The sequence below is a fragment of the Eulemur rufifrons genome, chromosome 6, assembly GCF_041146395.1.
Source record: "Eulemur rufifrons isolate Redbay chromosome 6, OSU_ERuf_1, whole genome shotgun sequence".
NCBI classification, from domain to species: domain Eukaryota; kingdom Metazoa; phylum Chordata; class Mammalia; order Primates; family Lemuridae; genus Eulemur; species Eulemur rufifrons.
The window spans coordinates 54,411,937-54,438,329 of NC_090988.1; the positions used below are offsets into that span (position 1 = coordinate 54,411,937).

At 43.6% G+C, this 26,393-nt stretch overlaps 1 pseudogene; it reads left to right on the forward strand.

Moving 5' to 3' along the window:
* Positions 1–11,343: 11,343 nt before the first annotated feature.
* LOC138384030 (small ribosomal subunit protein uS15-like) lies at positions 11,344–11,798 on the forward strand (annotated as a pseudogene).
* Positions 11,799–26,393: the final 14,595 nt, after the last annotated feature.

Below are 26,393 nucleotides of genomic sequence, written 5' to 3' on the forward strand. Positions count from 1 at the left end.
ATGACTGTGTTCTCTGTTGGAAGCATTTTCTGCCTTAGGAACTAAGACTTCTAAACCTGCCAGGACCTAGATTGTAGGGGACAAGAAGTATTAATAAATACTCTTTAGCTGGATTATTAGATGTATTCATGAGCTGGGCCACTCCTACTGCACCCTCCTGCTTCTTATACTTGCGTGTCTCAGCTGTGCAGAATTGGTTGCTGATTTAATGACTGCACTGCTCCCCAGTTTGTTAGGGTGCTGCCTTTGCTGGCACCATAACTGACCTTCAGTAGGTCATTCTGCCAGTAAGCAGAATGACCTTCAGTAGGTGATTCTTTTAGGCCAACTGTTTCTGGGTGATAACATATTATATATCCTAAAATCAATAAATTCCATGGCATGAGCCTATTGCCACACTGCATTCACTATAAAATTAGCTTCTTGCTTAGAAGTAATGTTGTACAGGGTACCATGGTGGTAAAGATGACATTCTTTGAATAACGGTTCTGGCAGAAGCATTGGGAGCAAGGAAGAAAAATCTGGAAATGTATCTATTCCCACGAAGACACTTTCTGTCCTCAGTGAAGGAAGGGTTCCTATGAAACCAACTCACCACCAAATGCCTGGCTAGTCTCCCCAGGGAATGGTGCTATATTGGGGGCTCATTATCGGCCTCTGCTGTGGGCAGCTGGACACTCACCAGTGGAGTAGCCAGATTATCCGTGGTGATGGGATATACATGCTGTTGCACTCGTGCGTGCTTCCATCTTGCCCCCCACACCACTTCGTGCCTGGTCCATTGAGTGACCACTGGAGGGGCTGGGGAGAGAGGCCAACTGGCATCGACGTGACTGGTCATCTTGTCCAACTGATTACTGAGTGACTTATCTACAGCAGATGCCCCCTGTTGGGCATTTCTGTGAGACGTGATTGTCTTCATACTCTACACCCATTCCAGGGGGCCCATCTATGTCTCTCTTCTCCAGGCCATCTTTGTCACAAAGTCATAGAGGCCATGGGGGTGGGCTGAACAAGAGACAATAAACAGTGTGCTGGGTAACCAGTGGGGCATTTAGCCAATTACTAAGTATGTTTACTTCATATATACAGAAACTAGGGAGATAATTGGATCCATCAGACCCACCGCACAGGTGGACTGAGGCCAAGACTGCACATGACCCACATAAGCCCTTGTTCCAACCAGCAGAACAGGGTGGCATTTTGTACCCCCAATGATTAGCATAAACTCAGAACCAGTGTCTAAGAGCTCCCAGGTGGGAGTTTTCCTCCCAATGCACAGTCATTTTCATAAGTGGCTGCAGGCCTTTCTGGAGGCTTGGAGGAAAGTTTGTGATATATATACTTACAGCCACATTGCAGGGTCCTTCTCTCAATCAATAGGCTACAGTCCTGTGAACTGGCTTAAGTTCGATGACTGGGTATGAAGCAGTAAATTCCCACGGTGGTAACTTGAGTCAGGTTTCCGTTTTTCGATTATGTGGATAACGCCACACCCTAGTAGACTGCCCATCTGTTCATCCCTAGGAACCCCATGATCAAGTAGCTGCTATCGCAGATCTCTGACAGTAAAAATGATCTACTGGCTCATCTGTTCCCGTAACCTATTGTGGTGATTCACCCACCTTGACTCTGAAGCTAAGAGCCACCACCTGGCCTCAGATAATCCAGAATCTTGTTATTCCCACCAAAATCAGAAAAACCAGTTCTCTGGTGACATCTCCCACCACCATCTTCAGCATTGCTTTTCAGGGGTGCCTATCACCTCCACATATCTTAATGCTGTGAAAAATGGAGCATTCTCAGAGCCTCCCCCGGGTTATGGATGAGGGTGGCTGAGAAAATTGCACATTTAGGTCCACTCCAAGATTCGCATCTTCCTGAGATTTTGGACCTTTGACACCTTTATCTCATTGACTGTAGGCCACCACTGAGTCCAGGCTTCTGCAAACTAGCCAAGCAAGCTGTTAAAGCCACTTGTGGGCACTCAAGTTAAATGCCATAGCCTGAATCCATGTAAGTGCACTCTGTTGGTAATTTCATGCCTATCAAATTTACATTTCATCCTCTTTGGTCTAATGCATTTAGAATCCATTTCCACACATACTTCCCAGCTTTTCCAGGTTTAATGCAATAGTCCCTATGCAGACCTTTACACAGGCTAACCACTAAAGCAAGAAATCAAGTTTAAAACTTCCAAAACAACAGAGGGTACATTTTAAAAAATACAACTAGACTCCTGGTGGGCAGGACATTTCTCTTTTGGAGCACATCGATCACTCTTGTATAGAATATCCTCCCCTTTCTCTCTATCCAATCTTTCATGGTCACAGTGAGGAACTCTCTTCTCCCCCTAAACCTAGAAATAAGGGAGCCCCAGAAGAGTTAACACTTTAAACAGCACACAATGAATCAGAGTGGGAACATTAAAAAGTTATTCTAAGGAGAAGTGAGGACCCAGGCTGGCAGGACTTGACTTGATTTACATCAGTGGTTCATAATCCTGTTTGGATAACAAATCACACCGAGAGTCTGATAAGAAGCCACGAATCCTCTCCAGAGAAAATATGCATAGACACAAAATTGGCATTCAATTTTCAGGTGCTCAAGAATCTCTAGTTATTCAATTCATAAATCCATAGTTAAGAACCCATGCCTGTGTGAACTGGTTCAATGTATCTAAAATACCTAAAGAAAAAATGTGTCCATCACAGGGAGATTTGTTGGTTAGGCAAGAGTATGGAAAACAGTCACAAAGACACACTGTCAGTGTCCACCCAAATATCACCCCTGGGCCGGGCGCGGTGGCTCACGCCTGTAATCCTAGCACTCTGGGAGGCCGAGGCGGGTGGATCGCTCAAGGTCAGGAGTTCGAGACCAGCCTGAGCGAGACCCCGTCTCTACTAAAAATAGAAAGACATTATATGGACAACTAAAAATCTATATAGAAAAAATTAGCCGGGCATAGTGGCGCATGCCTGTAGTCCCAGCTACTCGGGAGGCTGAGGCAGTAGGATCGCTTAAGCCGAGGAGTCTGAGGTTGCTGTGAGCTAAGCTGACGCCACGGCACTCACTCTAGCCTGGGCAACAAAGTGAGACTCTGTCTCAACAACAACAAAAAAAAAACAAATATCACCCCTGGGAGGGAGGACTCTGGACCAAGAAATCCATCTGTTGTAGTCCCAGGAGTGGGATGGGATTGTCACCTCCACTTGGCCTGAAGCCATTAACCATTCAAATCATCAAATTCCCTTAGTTTTGAATTTATGTACACCAAAACTTCTGATTATAATTTGGCTCCTTGGGTAGCTGCCTGCAGGGCAGAAGTGGTCTGATTAGAGAATCTGAGTGTCCACACCCTTCTGCAGCAAGAGTTCCTGTGTGAATTAACAAACTGACATTCTGCTGGTTTGTTTGTTTTTTTTTAAATGCAGCCTTCTCTGTGAGATTGATAAATGAGAGTCCACATATTAAAGATGATTCTAGGTTTCTGAACTTTCATGGCAGAGGGAAATGCCTTTCTGGAAAATTGATTTGTGTTTCTAAGCCTGCAAGGCAGAGAGAATATGACATATTTGCCAAATTTCTTATTTAAATCTCCCAAATGTGTTGTCTTAGGACAAAGTGTCTGCCAGAGTCACTGACTTTATTAATTTTATTCTGAGTCTAAATGCGAAGAATCACATATAGAATTTTCAGACTCTTCTGCAGAACAAAGGGATTTAAGTTATTTATATACATTTAAGAGTTACAGAAACCAGTTACAGTTATGCAGTTTCCCATGACAACCAATTATTATGCAATGCTTTGGGATTCAAGGTTTCATACCATAAGAAATAATGTTAAATTTTTGAAAGCCTAGTGTTTTTAAGGAGACTATTCAGATAACCTTACATGGTTACCTTTTTTTTTAGGATATAAAATATTGAAAAGGATGGCTGCAAATCAAAACCCTCTTATGAGAGATATAGTCTTGTGATTATTTTCGCCTTTATCTTTCTCTAACAAGGTCTTGGGAATGGTTTCATAGCTCTGAATTTCATCTCTGTCTTGCACCTCAGTAACACTTCTGTCTTTAGAATTTCCTTTTACTAGCTACTGATAGTTAAGACAGTTGCAGTCTCTATCTTCAGGCAAGATTTCATTAGCCAGAACTCAATGGAAAATGCAAGGTTTGCAGAAACCTAGGAATTAATAAACCAAATATTAAAATAATAAATTGAAATAAAACTGTATCACTCATATTTTATCTAGCACATGAACTACCTCCTAAATCAAATCTAAACTTTCAGTCTGGTCTCTAAGTCCTTCCAATTGGCCCCCAGTCCTGTGTCCACTTTCGCCTCAGTCCCAGCGGGGTCTCTGTTGCAGCGGGGCAAACCGTGCCTTTGTGCGGTCCCTGCAGAAGCAGACCTAAAGATGGAAGTGCAGGTAGTTTGGGAGGAGATGCAGGGGCCACTGCAGGAGGCAGAGGGAAGTGACACAGGGAGGGGAAGGTGCCAATAAAGGCTCCTTTGTGTGGTATGAAGCCAACTGCCACGGAGAGCAACTAGCGCTAAATCCCATGGAAATTTCTGGTTAAAGGTGCAAAACACACACCTCAGAATGACCTCACTAGAGAGACGTGGGAGCTGGGGTACTTTCCACCAGCTGTCATTGGCTTGGGTTGCTCTAGGGAGTGCGAATTCCCCAGCACGTCCAGCACGCAGGGTGGGAGACGGCTGTGCAGAGTCCTGGAAACAGTCCTCGGGGACAGAGATGCAGCAGATACAGAGACGGCAGCGTCTTAGGGGAATGCCGGCAAGACACTGAGTGTATCTGCCACATCTGGTCCCTTCCCTAAATAAGTCTGTGCATTCCCAGTTTTCACTCCAGAAAACCATCTTCTTTTCTTCCATCAGAGTTGTCTCAAAATCCTTCTCCCCCAAGGAGCTCTCTCTGAGTGACGCTGACCCACGCTGAAAGCAGCTGCTAAGTGTACGTGCCTTGAATGGATGGAAGAAGCCTCCTTCTGTGTGGACAAGTTAAACAAAAGTGCCTTCCTCTGAGCACATGCAGCCTCTGGGGGCCGCAGCCTGGCAAGTGGACAACATCTTTGTGAGAAGAAAGTGGCATGTCTTCTGAAGCAGCTGCTACAGGTGCACATAGCTTGTGGAGTGAAAGAGGGACTGGGCTTCAGTCCTCACGCGCCCCCTCAGAAAGGCATCTTTAGGCAGTGCACAGACTGGGCAACAGTACTGGAAGCCCTGCTTACTCTGATCACTCCTTTCCACCATAGCCATCCAGAACTTATACATAGCAGAGCTTTTCAGCAGAGCTTGATCAGATCCAATACTGAATGTGAAAATTTGGCAGCAGCTCCACAAGAATTCATTTGCGTTGATTAATGTGCGTTGTGACTAAAGGAAAGGAGAAAGTCTAGAACCGACTGGGGGAAAAGACACGAAAACAGGAAATTGAAAATGCTATCTTCCCCATGCTCCAACTGTGCCTAGATACTTTGTGCTGTGGGGTTACAGAATATTTTCCACTTAAATTCCAAGACAATGGAACAAGATCCCTGTTTAAACTTGATATGACTAATACCCATTTTATTTCATCTTCAAAATGATATAGGAGAAAGAGGTTAAAAATTGAGTGGCTAAGTGTTCTACCCACAGTTCAGAGCCTGTGGTGAGACCTAGAATAAGCAACAGTCCTGAGTGTGGACACCCATATGCTGTTTCCAACTCAGTATCTGCTCACTGACTATGTGTGATGCAAAAGTGCAGTCAAGCATTTTTTCTTTAAGCATTGAAAATTACATTGAGAACATTCTAAAGATTAATGAAAATCTCACCTAAGATCACTTCACTCTCACTGAAACTATTTTAATGTTGGTGTGTTTCTTTTTGGATTATCATTCATTAATATGCACGTGCAGTTTCTACATAGTCGTCATTTTAATAGTCACATAATGTCCCTATTATTAAAACCTGCTTCTTCTCTAAGTATCTTATTTATGGATATTTATCTATAACAAATTGGGAAATTAGGCCGGGCACGGTGGCTCACACCTGTAATCCTAGCACTCTGCGAGGCCAAGGTGGGTGGATCACCCAAGTTCAGGAGTTTGAGACCAGCCTGAGCAAGAGTGAGACCCCGTCTCTACTAAAAATAGAAAGAAATTAGCAGCCCAACTAAAAATATATGTAGAAAAAATTAGCTGGGCATGGTGGCGCATGCCTGTAGTCCCAGCTACTTGGGAGGCTGTGGCAGGAGGATCACTTGAGCCCAGGAAGTTTGAGGTTGCTGTGAGCTAGGCTGATGCCATGGCACTCTACTCAGGGCAACAGAGTGAGACTCTGTCACAAAAATAAAAAATAAAAAATGGGAAGTTCATAATCATTGGCCATTTTCCATCTTCCAAACCTGGAAAGTCAGGACCTCCTGGGTTCTAGCTCTTACAGTCCCCTCCCCACAGCCAACGTCATGCCACTTGCCTTTGTAGCCCTACTCCAGGCTGTGGGGCGAATCCTGACCCTAGCTGTGGGGGAGTTAGCACATCTGGCTCAATCCTCATTGACACCGCGGTCATGGCTTTCGTACCTTCTGTGTGCCAGATGCCAGGCTGGGTCAGGGAACTATAAAGATGAATGAGGCAGACTTCTGTTCTCAAGTATTTTCTTACCTTGATATTTTTGAGTACTCTTTTTCATACCCACAGCCATCATGATAACTCAACTAAAACTGAATCATTAGAAGTAAAACAGAATGTTCCATCAGAGCCCAAATGGGCATGGGAAATATAAGAAACATGACCTTCCTTCTGTGAATTACCCCTCACAATGGGTACGTGGGGGTTTTGTTTTGTTTTGTTTTGAGACAGGGTGTCACCTTGTCACCCGGGCATCATCACAGCTCACACCAACCTCAAACTCCTGGGCTCAAGTGATCCTCCTGCCTCAGCCTTCCAAGTAGCTGCGACTGTAGGCACACCACCACACCCAGCTAATTTTTCTATTTTTTTGTAGAGTCAGGGTCTCACTCTTGCTCAGGCTGGTCTTAAACTCTTGACCTCAAGCGCTCCCCCTTGCCTTGGCTTCCCAAAGTGCTAAGATTACAGGCATGAGCCACTGAGCCCAGCCCTGTTTGATTGCACAGTTTTTGTTTCCAAATAAAAATTTGAGTGAAGGAAAAAGGAGATGGTTGACATGGGAACTTGAAGGGGAGAGGATAGAAAAGGTGGGAAAATAGAATATTCCTACTGATCAACTGTCCTTGAGGAACTGGGTTTCACCATTTTGACAAGGGAACATGCGAGATTCAGGCAGCCAGCAGGGCTGCCCCAGGGTCCAGAGAACAATTACATGATATGGTTAAATTTTAGAATTTCTAAAGGGATGTTATTTCCCCACTTAAAATACTTCTCGCCAAGTATAGAATTTGGTTCTTCACTCCCACACCACCTCCCAATTACTACCACCCCCCAGGCCCCTTCCCTCAGCTTCTCCTAAATTCTCATTTTCAGAGGAGTACTTAGGTTAATTTAGACTCCAGTTTCTTATTCATAGACCCCCACAAATCCTCCAGTTTAGATCAACTAGGCTTCTTGATTCCTTGGGAACTCTGACCCTTTTTGTCTTGAGGAAAAATATACTTTTACTTTCAAAATGAATTTGATGGTCATTTTCTGGTTCACTTAATTACCTATAACTTGCTTGTTGCTGACTCCCCTTAATCTCCAAACTCTGTTGGCTTAAATTATTAATACTATTGCTAACGAGTATGCTCATTTTGACATATTCCAGGGTCATGTGAATTACCCCTCAAAAAGGGCATCTGTTTTTTGTTTGTTTGTTCCAAGACAGAGTCTCACTCTGTCACCCAGGCATCAACACAGCTCACTGCAACCTCAAACTCCTGGGCTCAAGTGATCCTTCTGCCTCAGCCTCCTGAATAGCCAGGACTATAGGCACATGCCACCATGCCTGGAAATTTGAATCCTGTTTCCATAATGCTTTCTGCCACTCTCCTCTAACTTCTCTCCTTTATCCTGCTTATCCTTGAACTTTGTGAGCATTCCCATGGTCAAGTACACATTCTATACATGCATGGTTTCTTTTCCTTCTTTTCTGCCATGTGTGTTTCTTTTTATCAAAGAATGCCTTCCAAGGATGAGTGCCACTCGAGGGGTTCCTCAAGCCCATTGATATCCCTGGGATATTTACCTCCTTCGCTGAAGTCTTTTTTAACCTTAGATCAGAAGGTTGAGTCCATCAACCTCCTTTGTTCACAGCACTCTGTCATCATTGGTCCATTCAAAGTCTCGCCCTTCTTTTATCTACTTATTTATTCCTTTTTATTCCCATTCCCCACTCCCAACAATAGGCAATCACTCTAATATATTTGATGTGAATCCTATTATTTGTACATTTCCTGTGAAATGTATTCTATTATATACATGTATTTTTAATTTATATAAATGTAAGTTTACATATAAATGTAAATTTATATGTAAATTTGTGTACTTGGTTGTTAAATCCCATCAGTTTGTTGCTGTACATCTCCCAAAGCCATTCCCTCTTTTCCTGTCCCTTTACCATGATCTAGGAAAAAATTTCCCCTCTCACTATTGCAATTGCTCCCTAATTTGCTTGTTAGTGTGCAGATTCCACCCATCAGTACATTCTATAGCTGTTACTAAACTAATATTTCAGAAACACAGCCCCTTGAGGCAGGAAGGAGGATGTTAAGAATGAATAATAGTGGGGATTTCTAACCTAAAACTCTGATTCAGGGGTTAGATTTTCTTTCTAGCTGGGATCTCTTAACCTAAGAAATGTCAATCAATTAAAGATATCATTCTTGTATAAATAAAAATTTAAGTATAAGTATAAATAAATTCCCATAGGGGAAATTCTAAAAGGTGATTATCATACCCCAAGAGAAAGAAAACTGGAAATCATGAAAGAGCTGAATATATCAGTTTGGAATCCACTCTTTTGAGTCAAGGAAGTACATAAAACCTAATCATTAGCAGATGCCGTCTTCTCTTGTGTTTCTAAACTTGGCATGACTGTATTACTGAGGATTCTTTAATTACATGTTATGAAAACCAACTCAAGCTAATTAAGCTAAAAAAGAATTGGGGAACAGAAAGAGGGGGGTAATATATTATAAAAATACAAAAGTGTCTCACAGAACCCGAAGGAGAAGTGCAGTGGGGCCTCAAGGGGGGGATTTGGAAGCTGTAAATATAAACTCTGCGAGATCTCCCCATTCACTTCTCTCAGTCTAGCTTCCTCCCCATGGCAGAATATCACTGCTCCACGGATCCCAATTATAAATGCTACAGATGCCACAACCAACTTCTTTCTCTTTTAGCCTCAGGATTCTTTAATTACTTTGCCAAACACCCTGGATTTCTGTCAACCAACAGATTTAATACTGAAATTGATAGCAAAAATGAAGTGTTTCTAGTGACAGGCTAAAAACTTTTGGAACTGCTAGGTGGAGGTGGAGGCCCTCATCCCTTAGTTCATGGGTTGGATCATGAGGACAATATGAGGATCCTGGACTTGGAGCTGGAGGCAGAAGTTACATGTGATTGGATTGTCACCCACTAGTGAGTTTGAGGTGGTACGTGGATAATGTTTGGGGCGGGGGGCGGGGTGGATTTGGGATTGTACATAGGAGAAGACGGGCATGTGTGCTGAGCAGTCAAGGTGTGGCTGGGGACCATGATTGTTTCTCTTTCACCAACGTTCCTCAGGTGAGAAGATTTTATGGGCTAGACCTAGAAGTGGCATATATCACTCTGCCCAAATTCTGCTGGCTAGAGCTCAGTCCTATGACCACACCCACCTGCAAGGGAACTGGGAGATGTATAGCAGTTGTGTTCCCAGGAGGAAGAGGAAAGAAGTTTGGTGACCATCTGGCCACTCTCTGCCACTAAGGCCTTCCGCTTCCCTGAAATGGTTTCAAAACCTTTCAAATTCCAGAAAGCCTGCTCTGTTCTCCCCTCTTCTCTGCATCCTTCCCATTTCTCTGGTAGCAGAGTCTACCCAGAGCCTGGGCAGAAGAGGCCGAAAACTCCCTTACACTCACCCGTGCACATGAATCAGTTCTACATGGCACGCAGTGAGGCGAGAAGCGCTTTGGTGCTGAAGAAAGGGAAACGCTGCCTAAGGGAGAGAAATAAAGAACCACATGGTTATTATTCCCTAACTAGATCAAGAAATCTTGCAACCTACTAAAGAATTAGATTTCTAAAGGCTGGGCACAGTTGTTCAGGCCTGTAATCCCAGAACTTTGGGAAGCTGAGTTGGGAGAATCGTTTGAGCCCAGGAGTTCAAGACCAGCCTGGGAAACATAGCAAGACTGGTCTCTACAAAAAAAGTTTTTAAAAAATTAGCCAGGTGTGGTGGTATGCACCTGTAGTCCTAGCTACTGGGGAGGCTGAGGTGGAAGGATTGCTGGAGATCAGGAATTTGAGACTGCAGTGAGCTATGATTGAGCCACTGTACCCCAGCATGGGTGATAGAGTGAGACCCATCTTAAAAAAAAAAAAAGAATTAGATTTCTAGGCTCAGAAATTGAGAAGGCTCTTCCCTGTCTAAACTTGAAGACTAAATACCTGTTTTATTTCAGTCTCAAAATGATGGGATGGGAAGATAAAGAGTTCAGAAGTGGCATTCTACTCCCAGCTCAGAGCCCAACCAAACCTCACATGAGGCTACAGGGGCCTCCTTGTGGGTTCCTACCTGCTGTGTTGGAGTTGATGTCTACAGGCTGTTTATCTGTGAGTCAAAAACTATATAAACATGGGATGGGGAGAAGTAAAGGTGAAGAGTTCAGAATTTATCATTGAACCAACATTAGAACATGATAAAAACAAATAATGTAAATATGTGTTTCAACCATAGTAATATTACCCAACACAGTATTATTTCTTTATGTTTCCTTCTTTTTTTTTTTTCCTTTTTTTGAGACAGGGTCTTGCTCTGTCACTGAGGCTGAAGTGCAGTGGTACAATTATAGCTCACTGCAGCCTCCAACTCCTGGCCTCTAGTGATCCTCCCCCCTCAGCCTCCCAAAGTGCTGGGATTACAGGTATGAGCCACTGCACCTGGCCTATGTTTTCTTTTAGTGTTTATTCCTGTATATAAATACATTTACATATTTTTATCATATTCATTATTAAAAAGACAACATTATAACTGCTGCCACAGTTGAATGGAATCTAAGGAGATGAGACAACTAAATGTGATGTGGTATCCTGGATGGGATTCTGAAACAGAAAGAACATTAGGTAAAAACTAAGAAAAATCTGGCTTTTTTAGCTGCCTGATCTCTGCCATCATGGGTCGCATGCATGCTCCCAGGGAGCGCCTGTCCCAGTTGGCTTTGCCCTATCACAGCAGTGTCCGTCCCCACTTGACTGGAGTTGACATTGACAGAGCAGATTTACAAACTGGCCAAGAAGGAGCTGACACCCTCACAGAGCGGCGTGATCCTGAAGGACTCACAGGGCATTGCACAAGTATGTTTTGTGACAGGAAATAAAACCTTGAGAATCCCTAAGTCTGAAGGACACAGACACGCTCCTGATCTTCCTGAGGACCTCTACCATTTAATTAAGAAACCGGTTGCTATTCGAAAGCATCTTGAGAGGAATAGGAAGGATAAGGATGCTAAATTCCATCTGATCCCGATAGAGTCGAATTCATCAATTGGCTCGATATTACAAGACCAAGCGAGTTCTTCCTCCCAATTGGAAGCGTGAGTCATCCACAGCCTCTGCCCTGGTTGCATAAATGTACCTATGAACTCAAGCAATAAAATCATTGTTTAACTAAAATAAATAAATAAGAAAATTTGAACAAAGTATGAACTTTAGTTAATAATAAGGTGTCGATATTGGTTCATTAATTGTAACAAAAGTACTATACTGCTATAAGACATCAATAATAGAGGAAACTGGGTGTGGGGTATCTCGGAACTCTCTGTACTATCACCCCAATTTTTCTGTATATCTAAAACTGTTCTAAAAAATGAAGTCTATTTTTAAAAAGACTACATTATTATTCCATCCAGTAACTGTTTTTCTAGCATTAGGCATTCATACTGTTTCTGGTTTTCCACTGTTAAAAATAATATTCTGTGAACATCCTGTACGGTGACCTTTTAAATGAATTCAGAACCAGAGTCAACTTTAGAGAGAACCGAAAGTAGGTAAACTCTAATGATTGCTCCTCCAACTTTTCCAAACACTCAACAACAGGTTTCCTCTATTTTTCAGCTTCTTAAACCCCATCTCCCCACACCTTATGGTACTTAATGCTACCCGCATAATGAGTCTCTGTCTATTCTAGTCTCTAGAATGAATACTGACCTGAGCGAAAAGTATTCAAACCATTCAGGCCCAATACTCATTGACGCAGCAAACATCTCACACTGTGGCAAGTAACAGTGGCAGACAACAGCTGTCTATGGCAAACACCCACTCTGCTTAAATTCAGAGTATTTCATAAAGTTCTGTTTGTGGCCATCTACATTTGAGGGTTTGCATTCAAAAAGGTGAAGCCAGTTTCATCCTATGTATGGAAATCTCTTCTTCAGATACTTTTCCTCTTCATTAATATAGCGGTAGTCCTGAATTTAAATAATTAATATGTTTTGGCCCAGAATATATCAAGAATGACAAAAAGGTTTTTTGTACTCACCAACATGATACAGTCAGAAGCATATTCTAATTTATTAAACTTGTGTCCCTAAGCAAAATTAAGTCATTGAGCCCAATGAGTATCAGACCATGACTAAACCTTAAGAGAAATAAGCCAGTGAATGATAAGTTCTCCTTGTCTGATGGAAAAGCTGTGAGAAGGAGAGCCCAGTGAGAGGCAGGTCCTGCTTGAATGCTCAGGAGTAGCAGGGGTGGGATGGAACAGTGGAACGTAGAGTAGAGGGGATCCTGCAAGATATCTGAGCCCTGGTCACAACTCAGGCCAATGCTATTTACATTGCATCCATTCCATTAGGCATATCCCTCCATCTCAACCCTTCCATGGGTTTCTCCAGGACAGGGAAAATGAAGATCTCCAGAGCTGAGCCATGGCCCAGGAGTAGCCCCTAACAGCTTGTCCGTGACAGGTCACATCCATCTTGGAGTGAAGCAGGCACAGGGCTTCCCTCTAAGAAGCCAGGTGGTACTAAATGGTTGGAGTCTTTCTCTATTTTTCTTCTTTTAGTCCTTATACACAATAGAACAATTTCTTTTTTTTTGAGACAGAGTCTTGCTCTGTTGCCCGGGCTAGAGTGCCGTGGCATCAGCCTAGCTCACAGCAACCTCAAACTCCTGGGCTCAAGTGATCCTCCTGCCTCAGCCTCCCGAGTAGCTGGGACTACAGGCATGTGCCACCATGCCCGGCTAATTTTTTCTATATATATTTTTAGTTGGCCAGATAATTTCTTTCTATCTTTGGTAGAGACGGGGTCTCACTCTTGCTCAGGCTGGTCTCAAACTCCTGACCTCAAGCGATCCTCCCGACTCGGCCTCCCAGAGTGCTAGGATTACAGGCGTGAGCCACCGTGTCCGGCCTAGAGTAATCTTTTGACTTCTGGTTCAGGATAGAAAACATGTGTTTGTGTCTCTTCCCACTTTAGAACCCTTTTCATGATAGAAAATTTAGAAATATATAAACCCACAGCAAAGAGAAAATGAGACAGAGGAGATCAGTGTAAAAGAAATTTCAACACATTTCTTAATGAAAGAAAGTGGCTCTATAGAGAAGTAGTTACAGATGAAGCAGGTGCAGGAAGCTGCAGCCTGGAATGTGCAAGGGGACGTAGGGGACAGGGTTGTGAACCTAAGAGAGCCTCAATACTCAGAAACACTAGGATAGCCACAGGAAGAAAGAAGACTTGCACATGGAAACTGGGAAATACATTGTTCTACGGACAGAACATTGCACCCTCTCCTGCCCCACCCGCACACAGAAAGCCCGGCAGGCAGGCATCTGCCTCTCAAACAAATATTTAGAACATGCTTCTCTAATGTTGGCACTGTGGCTGGCTAGTTACTAGATCAGCCTAGAGCGAATCCTCCCAATAAACAAGCCCAGTACATGTTCATACAGTTAGGTCTTTATTGTTCGTTCTTAAAAATAAACCACTAAGTATTACTAGACATCTGAAAAATAAACAATGAAATATTACCAGACATCTGGAGCCAGGGCGTGGGGAACTCCAGCAGGGATGGAGCTGGAGAATATGGATTCAAGAGATCTGATATCCTTGAGAATTTGGAGAAACTTAAGGAGCTGATGAAAGCCATGTTCCTTTCTAGAAAACCATTGTCTTCTGTTTTTAAAAAATTGCTTCAAAATCCCTCCCTGATGAATGTGCCCTATAATTCTCTCCTTTTCTCTGTATCTTTTCCAGGAAGTTCTCAGGAATTGGCTGTCCCTGAAGAGCCTTTTCAGAAATTGAAGGTGTGTGGCCTGAAGCTCCCGCCCAAGGGTCTGTTTATGAGAACTGACATTCATGAGGGGAGAGGAGGAGATGGGCTTTGCTTTGGGGTTGAAGGAAGCTGTTGCCTGGGAGAGCCAGAGAAATTATAAGGAAATAAAAAATTATATGGTATCTATTTGCCAACTAGCTCAAAGCCCTTCTTCAATCAGCCATTTGATTTAAGTGGGGTTCTGCTCTCAAGGCTGAGGGTGGCCCATGTAAGCCAGGCTTAAGCTCAACAATACAAAGCACTCACTACTAGCGACCTGATTGGCTAAGAGGCAACACTTGCCCTAAAATGTCCAATTACAGGGAGTCTTGGGACTTCAGCTGGAAACAGTGAGACAAAGATTTTCACTTTCCTGGTGGACATTAACCTGGAATGATGTAGCCCCCGAAGTTGCTGGCAGCCAGATCAAAACCACAGGGAAGAGAAACCCTCCCTGAGAATGCAACTACCACACGGTGGGGAGCAGAGCCAAAAGATAGAGAAGACCTGTGTCCTGATTATATTTTACAAGCTCCTGCTTAAGTCACGCCTGTAGCCAGCCCTAATCTGGGACTTTTCTATTATGTGAGCCTGTAAATCTACTTTTTGCTTAAGTGAGTTTGGGTTGGGTTTTCTCCTGTGTATAACAGAAATATTCTTAACTGATACAGACTTTATGCATCTGCATATAGATTTTCAACTTTTTGATTGAACAGAATGTATCATGGCAACAGAAGAGAATATCAGTGTTTTTAACCTTGACAATAAAAAAAGTACAGATGATGGAAACAGAGATGGAGGTAGAAGGAAAAGTAAATAAAGAACGAGAGCACAAATATCTTTAAAACTTGAGGTCAAGAGGCTAGATGCTGTGGCTCATGTCTGTAATCCCAGCACTTTGGGAGGCTGAGATGGGAGAATTGCTTGAAGCCAGGAGTCCAAGACCAGCCAGGAATACTCCATCTCTACCAAAAAAAAAAAAAAAAAGATTTTTTTTAAATTAGCTGGACATGGTGATGCACATCTATAGTCCCAGCTACTCGGGAGGCTAAGATAGGAGGATCGCTTGAGCCCAGGAGTTGGTGGTTGCAGTGAGCTATGATGTTGCCACTGCACTCCAGCCGGGGCAACAGAGTGAGAGGCTGTCTCTAAACAAACAAACAAACAAACAACAACAACAACAAAAAACCACTTGGAGTCAAGAGACACAGTCTACAGGTAATGAAACAAGTAATAAATGTGTAAGATAGCATTTAAAGTTACAGAAGTAATAAATAAATAAATAAATAAATAAATCCCAAACAATGTTATAAGCATATTGGGAGGATTAGGAAGGGGAGTAAAAGATACGTTTCCAGGGTCTTTGAGAAAATGGAGTTCTGTTCTAAACAACTGAAAACAAAACAAAACATTTGTAAGCACCAAGTAAAAGGGAAAATATTAATATAAAGGGGAAAGAAAATAGATTTAAATTTTAAGGCTCAAATGGAGAAAACTAGAGGAGAAATTTAAGTGAAACCTTGAGCAACACTATTTGTCTATATGCTACGCTTCGTGTTTGGTACTCTCTTTGAGAGGAAGGCTACTCTGGGAAGGCTGGCACTTTTTCTTTTTGGACGATCGGTACGTGAGTAATGCTTGCAGGTCAGATCATCTGGACATGCACAGTTGGGAGCCCAGCAATGCTTCAGCTGAGGGTTAATAGAGAAAATAAACTGGAGGCTTATAAATTGGGGGACAAAACTATAATTACAACATGTGGTTTGGTTCGACAGTTTTTAAATCAATGTTGGTGGAAAAATGAAATAATTATCAGCTAAAGAAAGGAGGGAAATTGGCTAATCATATCTCACATTTGACAAAAGTAATGAAAACCTTGGTAAAGGTGGCAGTAACTTGGAACACGATATGATATATATACATGGTATGATAGACTCATGACTCTTTACAAAAAAGAGAGGGTGGGGGGGAAGCAAAAAGAAGAACACTCTCGATAGGTCATCAAAGTGGCCAGAGAAAACTCTAATATCAACCTGCCTTCCACTGGCCGGTGAGTGGCATCAGCCTACGTCCCGGATTTTGGCTCTAATACTTTTCTCCTGGAAGAAGAGGTAAGATTCTGGGAAAGAAACTGACTTTACCTCTTGAAGTAGGAAACATTTCATACTGAGCCTGGAACATCCTGTCATTCAAGAAAGGAAAGACAGATTCAGAGATACCTGGGGTAGATCTGATGAGGTCAGAAAGTCCAGCCTAAAAACAGGGCTGTGATGCTCAGAGAGTGACCGCATGAACTCCAGAGAGGGAAACAACGACCACAGTGAATCAGGACCAGTGGAGTCTATTAAAAGAACCATGAGCTCATAAAGATCCTAAATAGTTAAGGGGAAGGTGTCACAAAGGGAACTAAAAGGTAGTGAGAATGTGCACACAGCTCACAAGATTATTAATTTAATGTCTTGTATTGATCAGCCCAAACTGTGAGTCATGCACTGGCATTTTGGTCATATCCCAGAGCATAGACTTTAGGAGTAGTCTTGGGGAGAAAAAAATCTTCAAAAGACATACCTCAAGCATGGAAAATAGTTTTAAAAGTAAGCATGTACTTGCAGAAAGTAGAAGAATATTTGCAGAAAGTGAGGGTAATTTTGTGGATGGGGGAAGTGCTATGGGAGATGGAAAGAGTAAGTAAAAGGTGGAGAAATATTTGGTGGGTAATACTGAGCGAGAGGAACTCTACTGTCATGGAGGAAGGGAAGGTAGCAAACTTAATTAATAGCAATAAAATGCACAAAGTCAGTAAACCCAGGTTGCTGTGCACAGGTCACCAAGTCCTTCTGAGAGTGGGTCCAAGCACGAGGGGGCTTTGCACATTGCTGGGAGAAGTGGGAAGCAATCCCGGCTAGCACTGAATGAAGTCAAACAAGTACAAAGTCAGTTAAGGTAAAAGAAGGAGTCGGTGTAACAGAAAAAGAGAATGGGGGAAATGTCAAGAGATTAAAAATAGATTCCTTTTCATAGGAAGATAAAGATCAAAGAGTTATGTAAAGTAGGCAAGGGAATGAAAAGAAAAATAAAAGGATGTGAAAGTTTGTCTAAGTTTAATGGTGGCATAGAAATAAGTAGACATGCACCAAGTGCAAGCAAAGAAATACAGTCCCTTGCTAGAGGGCAGAACAGGAGGACGATGAAAACACAGGCAGCTCAGCCTAACACCAGCACCTTTAAGATCTCACAGCAAAGACAGCAGCCAGTGCTTGTATGATTGGGACCCACAGGAGGCTATTGCCCTTTCCACTGCAGTAAGAGGACACTTCTGCTGTCCTGGAGGCCTCCTGTCCCTGGAAGGTAAAAGGGAGGAGCTGTGCTTTCAGAGCAGGCTCCACCACCGATGTCTGCAGGACTCCCCGCAGCCATCAGCGGGGCTGAGTGGGAACCCCAGAACGTGCACACCCTGGGCAAGAGCTCACTCCCCTCTTCCTGGTGGATGAATCTCATTAGGCCCTTTAGCCTTGTGCATGTAGCCACCTGGGTGATCTCTCACTGCCCAGCTCTATCCCCATTCAGCCTGTACATTGCCCATCTTCCATAGCTCCTCAACTCCTGCAATCTTCCCACTGTGCACCCTGGAGCTCAAGGTTACTCATCAGCGGAGTATTCTGCATCCTCACCCTCTTGGTCAAATTTTCTCTTCATCCTCTTGCTCTGAGGATGCTGCTTACTTTGCAGTCCCCTCCACAGGCCCTGTGCCACTGGGCCTGGAGGCGAGCTACATACATGTTCTCCTTGTTCCTCGTTGCTAGCCCCAAATGCCCTTCCTCTTACAGAATATGAAGAGTCTATGCTATCCACCACCCCTCTGTATGCAGGCATCTCTGTCCCCTCCCCGCTATGCCTTAACAATTTCAGCTCCTGGTCACTTTCTCCTACATTCCTGAGGATTTCCCTGTCCCCATAGACAATTATTCCAGTGACCTAGACTCTAGGTTCCTTGATATTCTCTTTTCCAGTGAGCTGGTCATCCATTCTACCTAAGCTGCTCCCTTCCGAGGTCATCTTCTAGACCTTGTCATTACAGTGACCTCAATCTGACCACTAGTTCAGTTTCACATAACCCATTCTCTGGCTATACCTCTCTCCTCACCCAGGTTCCCTGGAACACGGAGTCAGCCTAAGGCAAAGCAAATGTGCTGATGCTTTACTGAGAAAGAAGCAAGAGTGAGGGAAAAGGGGAGTGAGGCAGGGAAGTCAGGAGCAACTACAAGGTGTGCTATACTGATCCGGCAGCATCTTCGCAACAGTATCCAACAGCATTGCTCACGGGACTCTCCAGAGAGGCCTCATGGAACCCCTGCAACTAAAACTAATCCAGCAGGGGAGGAAAAGGAGGCCATTTATCTCCTTCTCATGCCTTCTCATTTTCTTTTTCCTTTGTAAATGTTAAACTAATTAATTAATTAATTTAGAGACGGAATTTAGAGACAGACTCTCACTCTGTCACTGAGGCTGGAGTGCAATGGCCTGATCATAGTTCACAGCAACCTTAAATTCCTGGGCTCAAGTAGTCCTGCTGCCTCAGCCTCCCTAGTAGCTGGGAATACAGGTACACACCACCATGCCCAGCTAATTTTTTAAAATTTTTGTAGAGATAAGGGTTTCACTATGTTGCCCAGGCTGTTCTCATACTCCTGGGCTCAAATGATCCTCCTGCCGCAGCCTTCCAAAGTGCTAGGATTACAGGCGTGAGCCACCGTGTCCAGCTATCTTCTCATGTTCTTTCTCTCATTGGTCAAATCATCCCCATGGGGCATTAATTCCCTACAAATTGCAGGTTGTGTACTTGACCACTCTGGGAAGTCACTGGGAAAGCCAGAGCCTCCACGGGTCCAGACAGGTCAGCCCCAAAGCTGGAGCTGCTGCGGCCCCGATAGCAGTGGCTGTGACGGAAGCTGTGCTGAAGCCCCGTCCTCCACCCTGAGGGCAGGCTGAGACGACCAGAGCCAGGGCCATGACCACTGGAATGAAATGAGCCATGCCTGGGGCCAATCCAGTCAGAAAACAGGGCCCAGGCTGCAAGGGAGAGGAGTGGGCAAGTCAGGCTGAGCACATCTGGGTGCAAATAAACAGGATCTTGTACAACCATCCACTGCACCACTTAGATCTGTTCACCCCTGTTCATATCTGGACCTTGTGTGAGAAAAAACGATGCTCTCACTTTTTCCCCAGGAAGGGAAATTTAAACCCAATTCTCAAGCTGATGGCCAGTTGCAATCTGCTAAAATCCAGGTTAAATCTTATCATTATAGCAGGTCATAATTGATACCCAGGGCCATAATTGATATTCTCATCTCCTGCCTCTACAAGCCATCCTAGGCTTCCCTCACCCTCACTCAGCACTTTGCCTGGCCTGAGTGACCTGCCTGGTGGGGTGACCCAGACCTTCAGCCCTCTTGCTTCGCCCTTGTCAGGCCATAGTTGCTGCAATTACTGGTTCACAGGTCTCACGGGCAGAAAAGCACCAAGAAACGCCCCAGCAAATCCCCTGACTTCTGGACATGCTCTTTCGTACTCCGTTATGAACCGGCAACCCTTGCCATTCACGTGAGTCAGGGTCGACCACCCCGCCAGTGTGGAGATGCCTTTCTCTGTCTGCTGATGCGCTGGCATGAGGGGTCCAGAGTGGCCAAACCATGAGCACAGCTTCCAGTGCCGAGACTGAAGTGTGTGCGTACACTCACACACACACACACACACACACACACACGGGAATTGGAACTTGTCAGGGCTTAAGGTTACAGGAAACATGAATTCCACAAGTGTGTTATTGAAAGAAATTGTAGACAGGGACAATACTTCTATCACCTTGTATAATAGTTGTCCAGACCTATGTATTCTAGCTATTTGGGGAAATGAAACCATCCTACCCAGCACCAAGACAGTCACACGTGCCCGAGAGAAGGGCAAAGATTAGCACCACCACCAGGGCTTGCAAGATGCAGGATAGCTATTCCCACCACAATCCTGTTTCATCTGTCCTTTCGGCAGATGCGAAATCTTGATGGGTCTTGGAAGATGACTATGGATTATTGTAAACATACTCAGGTAGTGAATCCAATTAAAACTACAACCTGGATGTGGCATCTTTAATGGAGCAAATCAATATAGCCCCTGGCATCTGGAAAATGTTTTCTTTTCACCTCAAAAGCAAACTGCCTTCATGTGGCATGATGGCCATATTCCTTCACAATTTTTTCTCAGGGCTATGTTAACCTCCTGCTTTCTGGCATAATGTAGCTAGAAGTGGGCCTTGATTATCTTGATAACCACCAGAATATCACGCTGGTCCATTACTTTGATGACATTATGCTAATTGGACCCAAGCAGGAAGTATCAGCATCCGATACTTTAGTAGAACACATGCATTCCAGAGGATGCACAGGGCAGATAAACCCTGTGGAAACTCAGGGAGTTGACACATAGGTAAGTTTCCAGGGGCCAAGGCTTGGGGCATGTTGAAATAGAGCTTTTCAAATGAGGGACAAGTTGCTTAACCGTATGTTGTCCGCATTGAATAAGGAGGCACAATGCTTGGTAGCCTTGTTTAGATTTTGGAAGCAACATATTCTACATTTGAGTATCTTGCTCCAACCCATTCACCAAGTAATCCATAAGGCTTGCAGTTTTGAGTAGGGCCCAGAGCAAGAAAAGTCTCTACAGCAGGTCTAAGTTCCTCAAACTGTAACCAGTCTTCCATTTTTCGGTGCCCTATTTTGAAATTTTCCTGCCCATTTCTCGTTATGCTGTTAACACAGAAATACCTTTACCCCCCTTCTTTTCCCTGGGCACCCCCTCCCTTCACTCCTCAGCGTGCTCTGACTCAAGGAGATAATAGAATCTAGTACAACAACCACAACATTCAGACACCAAGACTATGCACAGAGAATCACTAGGGAAGAGATTGACAGGAAGGTATTCTCACAAAGAGCAGCAGAATGGGAGGAAAGGACACATATTGGTGAGAAGCATTGAGGAACAGGATGTGAGCCTATTTGGAAAAGCTCAACTGAAGAACTTGCTGCCCAGACTCAGAGAATAGAGTGTGAACTAAAATAAAATTGTGAGGCTCCCCCTGCAGGCTGACTGAATGGACCGCCTCCTCGCCAAGGGATACCCTAAAACTGAGTTGCTGGCCATGAGAAGGGAGGTCAGACATGCCTCATCATGCCCCCCTCCCTTCTTGCAGGTGTCCTTTGTAACTCATTAACCGGCTTAATGTTATGCAAGACAAAGCTTAAACCACACCTGCAGGTCATCAGTTACTTAACAGATCACTTGAGTCTGGGTATATATCCGATGGCTTGTCTCTGATTAACAGGCTTACCTTAACCTTACCTTAACTTAAAACATCCCAAGCCTTCAGACAAAGCTTCATTTCTTTAACCGATTACAAATCAAAGTATCTTTAAACCCACCTATAGCCTGTAAGCCCCCACCCACTTTGAGATGTCCTGCCTTTTTGGGCCAAACCAATGTACACCTTCCATGCATTGATTTTCAACTTTAAGTGTAATTCCTGTCTTCCTGAAATGTATAAAACCAAACTGTAACCCAACCATGGCAAGTCCACTTGCTCAAGTGCCTTTCCTGGGCGTGCCTCTCCTGGCCACAGTCTCACATACTCAGCTCAGAATAAACGTCTTTAAATTATCGTACAGAGTTTGGCTTCTTTTCTGTTGACAGTAGTCAGCAGACAGACTAGTTGTGAGCTCTTCCTGGGTCTGCCTGAGCTAGATGGAGGAGGAAGGGAAGGAGTCTGACCCAGGACCATGCTGACAGTCAATATTCTGGAGTAACTCTGAGTTGGCCAAGCCTTGGCCAGGTCTGTGTCGTGGTTCAGTTTCATCCTGTGGCCAATCCTGCCTCGGCCCCCTTCTCTTCACAGGTGTTGATCCCTAATAACCATCTTGCACGCAAAACTCCATCTCAGCTTCTGCTTCCAGAGAACCTGTCCTGTGACAAGAGTCAAAACAGCTTGCTCATCACCCAAGCAAGACAGAGATGGGGGTGGAGGAGGGAGCAGGAGTTTATATGCCCAGGGCGAGGGGCCAGCCAAGCAAATCTGTGCCAGAGTTCACCCACCTTACTATCAAAAATGTGTGCTCTAGAATTTCACCTTGTCCCTTCGCTTTTTAAGATTTTGTTCTTCTGTCAGCTTTCTAGTAAAGTTATATTTAAAGACTGTCAAATATCTCAAATGAACAAAGAGGAAAAAGGGGTTTGCCTCATGCCCGTCCAGTTAGAAATGCTGGAGCCCCTTCAAACTTGTAGAACGGTTGGTGGTGGCCATCCCACCAGTGCTCAGGAGAGTCAGCCCTGCAGCTGAGCATTGGAAATTCCTTCCTGCATGGAGTTTTCCCTTCCCCCTTTCATTTGTTTGTGCCTTTGGTTCAGTTACGTGGGAGTGCACCCTCACACCCCAACTCGGAAAGTATCATACTGGCTCCACACTGTGTTGACGATCCTCCCAGTTCTTCTCTTCCTCCATACCTCAGGCAAAGTTCAGAAATGTCTACTACATGTGGATCTTTGTTTTTTTCCTGGAAGCTGGGATTTTGTAGTGGTTAAGAGTCTGGGCTTTGGGTTCAGACCATTAGGATCCCAATTTTGCCATTTACAAGCTGAGTGACACTGGCCAAATTACTTAACCTTTCCACACTTTGGTTTCTTTATCTGTAAAGTGGAGATAATATCTTCCTCATAGGAGGGTTGTTGGGATTAAGCAAGATAACATAGCATAAGCAGTAAAAACACTTTTGTTCATAGAAAGCACTCAGCCAACACATACACACATCCATTTGCATATGAAGAGACATAGGGCTGCCGCTGGGAGACACAGCTTTCAAAGCCAAGGCTCACCCGCCACCCCCATCTCAGGCTCTACCCTGCCCCACCAGGCTAGAGAGAAAGAGAGAGGCTCTGATGCAGAAATCATTCTCACCTGTCAGCTTTACCCACCAACACGGCCAGAGGGGACAGCTCCTCACTTCATGACCCAAAGGGCCTTTCCTCTCTCCTCAATAGCACCATGGCTGCAGAAAACCAGCAATGTGGGAAAAAGGAAGGATGGAAAGGAAGGAAGGAGGGGAGGAGGGAGGGAGGAAGGAAGCAAGGAAGGAAGAAAGGAAGAAGGGGGGGAGGGAAGACGGGAGAGAGGGAGGGCGGGGGTCCAGTTTTGAGCTCAGTCGGGAGGAGCAGAGCAGTAGGCATGGGGCCCAGGAAAGGCTCACAGAGCAAAATCTTCATGATGAGAATCAATAGAAGTCGTAGAGTCATTTAATGCTGGGTTCAAATTCCTGGTGCACCACGTACTTGTTGAGAGAACCTATTAAGTTGCTTAACCTCTGGTTAAGCTTCATCTCTCAACTCTTACCCTCTCCTACTCTACACTTCAGCAACACTGAACACTCAGATCCTTAAACATGCATTGTAAAAATAAATAAATAAATAAAAAGATTGTACTCTTGCCTCTGCGAATTTGCACATGGTGTTCCTTTTACCTGCAGTGACCTTATTCTAGAAGTGTCCCCACCCTATACCAGCCACTACATTCCCTTTCATCTGGTTAATTCTGGCTCCTGCAGAGCTCGGCTCAGATGTCACTTTGTTCACAAAGACTTCCCAACCACTCAGCCTACTGTGTGCTCCCAGGGAAACCTGAATGATCTTAGTCATGGCACTTACCACTTTGTGTGGATATTGGTGATTGCCTGCACGCCCCTCCAGACCCACGTGACTTTGTTCATGACTATAGTTTCAGTACCTAATGCCTCACAGGGGCTGGATACATGAGGTTGAATATTATTGAGATTTTGTAAGCTTTAGAGAGTTGGGAAAATCCAGTGTAGACAGTCAACGAATATTTGTTGAGAAGAATGGAGTGGAGCGGAGCGGAATGGAACGGAATGGCGAAAACGCTGATTTTAGTGATCGTTAGCCGCACTACCCTAAAAGTCCACAAGATGTCAGTGTTTCTACTTGAGAAAAAAATAATGCGGCAGTCTGAATGAAATTAAAAGCACTCTCCTATCTGACGCCAGAAGTTAATTTAAAGTGAATATTGATATAAAAGTAATAGAGTTTTTGAATGTTTTATTGAATTCAATAGGTAATATATGCACATAGTACAAAATACGAGCATATGGTGGAAAGTTAACTCTTCCTCCCTCCCTACTTCTCTCCCCTTTCCCCCAGCCCCATTCTGCCCAACCCAGGGACAACCATTTATCCTTTCAGAGATGCCCTATGTATAAAACCACAAAAATATATATACATTTTTTTTCAAATAACACCAGTGGTTGTATACAACTGTTCTGTACTTTGATTTTTTTCTACTTAAAATATCTCAGAGTGTTCCATATTAAAACAGATAGTTTCCCCATTTTTAAAAATATTCCATTTTTCAGCTTTACTATATTTTTGTTCAGCTTTAATATATTTAACCAATCTCCTTTTGATGGGCATTGAGGCTAGTTTTAATCTCTTACTATTACAAATATCTCAAAACATTCTTTATTTTATACATGAGCAAGTATGTCTACATTTTGAATTCCAATGTTTTAATATTTTGTCAGCCCTCCATTGAAGTTGTTCCCATATATACTCCTACCAACAATATGAGTGTCTTTTTCTTCACAAGCTTGCCACACAGTTATTTTATATATGCGAATCTGAGGTGAACAATATCCCATCATAGTTTTTTGAAACGGCTTTATTGAAGTATAATTGACATACAAGAAATTTCACATTTAAAGTGTAAATTTGATAAATTTTGACATTTGTACCCCTGTGAAACAATCACCACAATTAAGATAATGAATATATCCATCACCCCCAAAAGCTTCCTTGTGCCCTTTTATAAACCTTTCCTCCCCCCACCCCTCCCCCATCATCCCTATGCAACCACTGGTCCGCTTTATGATACTATATACTGTATTGATTTTTATTTTCTAAAATCTTATATAAGTGGCATAATACAACATGTAGTCTTTTTGTTTGTCTGTTTGCTTGCCTATTTATTTATTTTTAGCTTGCTTCACTCAGCAATTATTTTGAGATTCATCCATGTCATTGTGTCTATCAAGGGCCCCTTTTTATTGCTAAGTAGCATTCCATTAGGCATGATATAAAAGTGAAAAAACAAAGTTCTTGCATCATGGGGCTCAGGTTCTACTGGAGAAAGAAACACAAAAGCAAATATTTAGTATGTCGGGGGGGATAAATGCTGCGATGAAAAATTAGGCAGGATACGAAGGATGGAGGTGAGTTAGATTGCTATATTAATTAGAATGGCCAGAGAAGGCTCTGATGATATCTGATAATTGAGCAGACCCAAAGGACTTGTAAGAGACAGAACTGGCACAAAGAAGAGCTTCTTCCCTCTTTGCCTACCTGTGGGTTCAGTTTGGAAAATAGGGGGTAGGATGAGGGTGCAGGTGTTAATGGAAAGCATAAAGACCTGAGCTTTATTTAGTCCAGGTGACTTGTTGGCTAATCATTTTACCTTTGAGCCTAAATTCCGTTCGCTGGAGACTGGAATAATAGTAATAGCTTTGGCCCAGCTTCCTGCATGCAGCTGCCATGAGAAGCAAATGAGATAGCTCAGGTGAAAGCCCTCTGAAAATAACACAAAAAGGAAAGCAAGACCGGGGATCAACTCTTCAACCGAAATGAAGTTTGTGTAGGAAAATAAAAGGTAATCCTATCTGTACAGTGGGAGGATTGGACTAAATATCTAATATTACAGCATGGTCCCTTATGTTCTGCACTGGTTACCCTAGACATCTTTTTGAAAAGCCATCCTGGGCTGAAAAGAGAAATAGGCTAAAAGAAATAAGCATACGTTTCATTATAG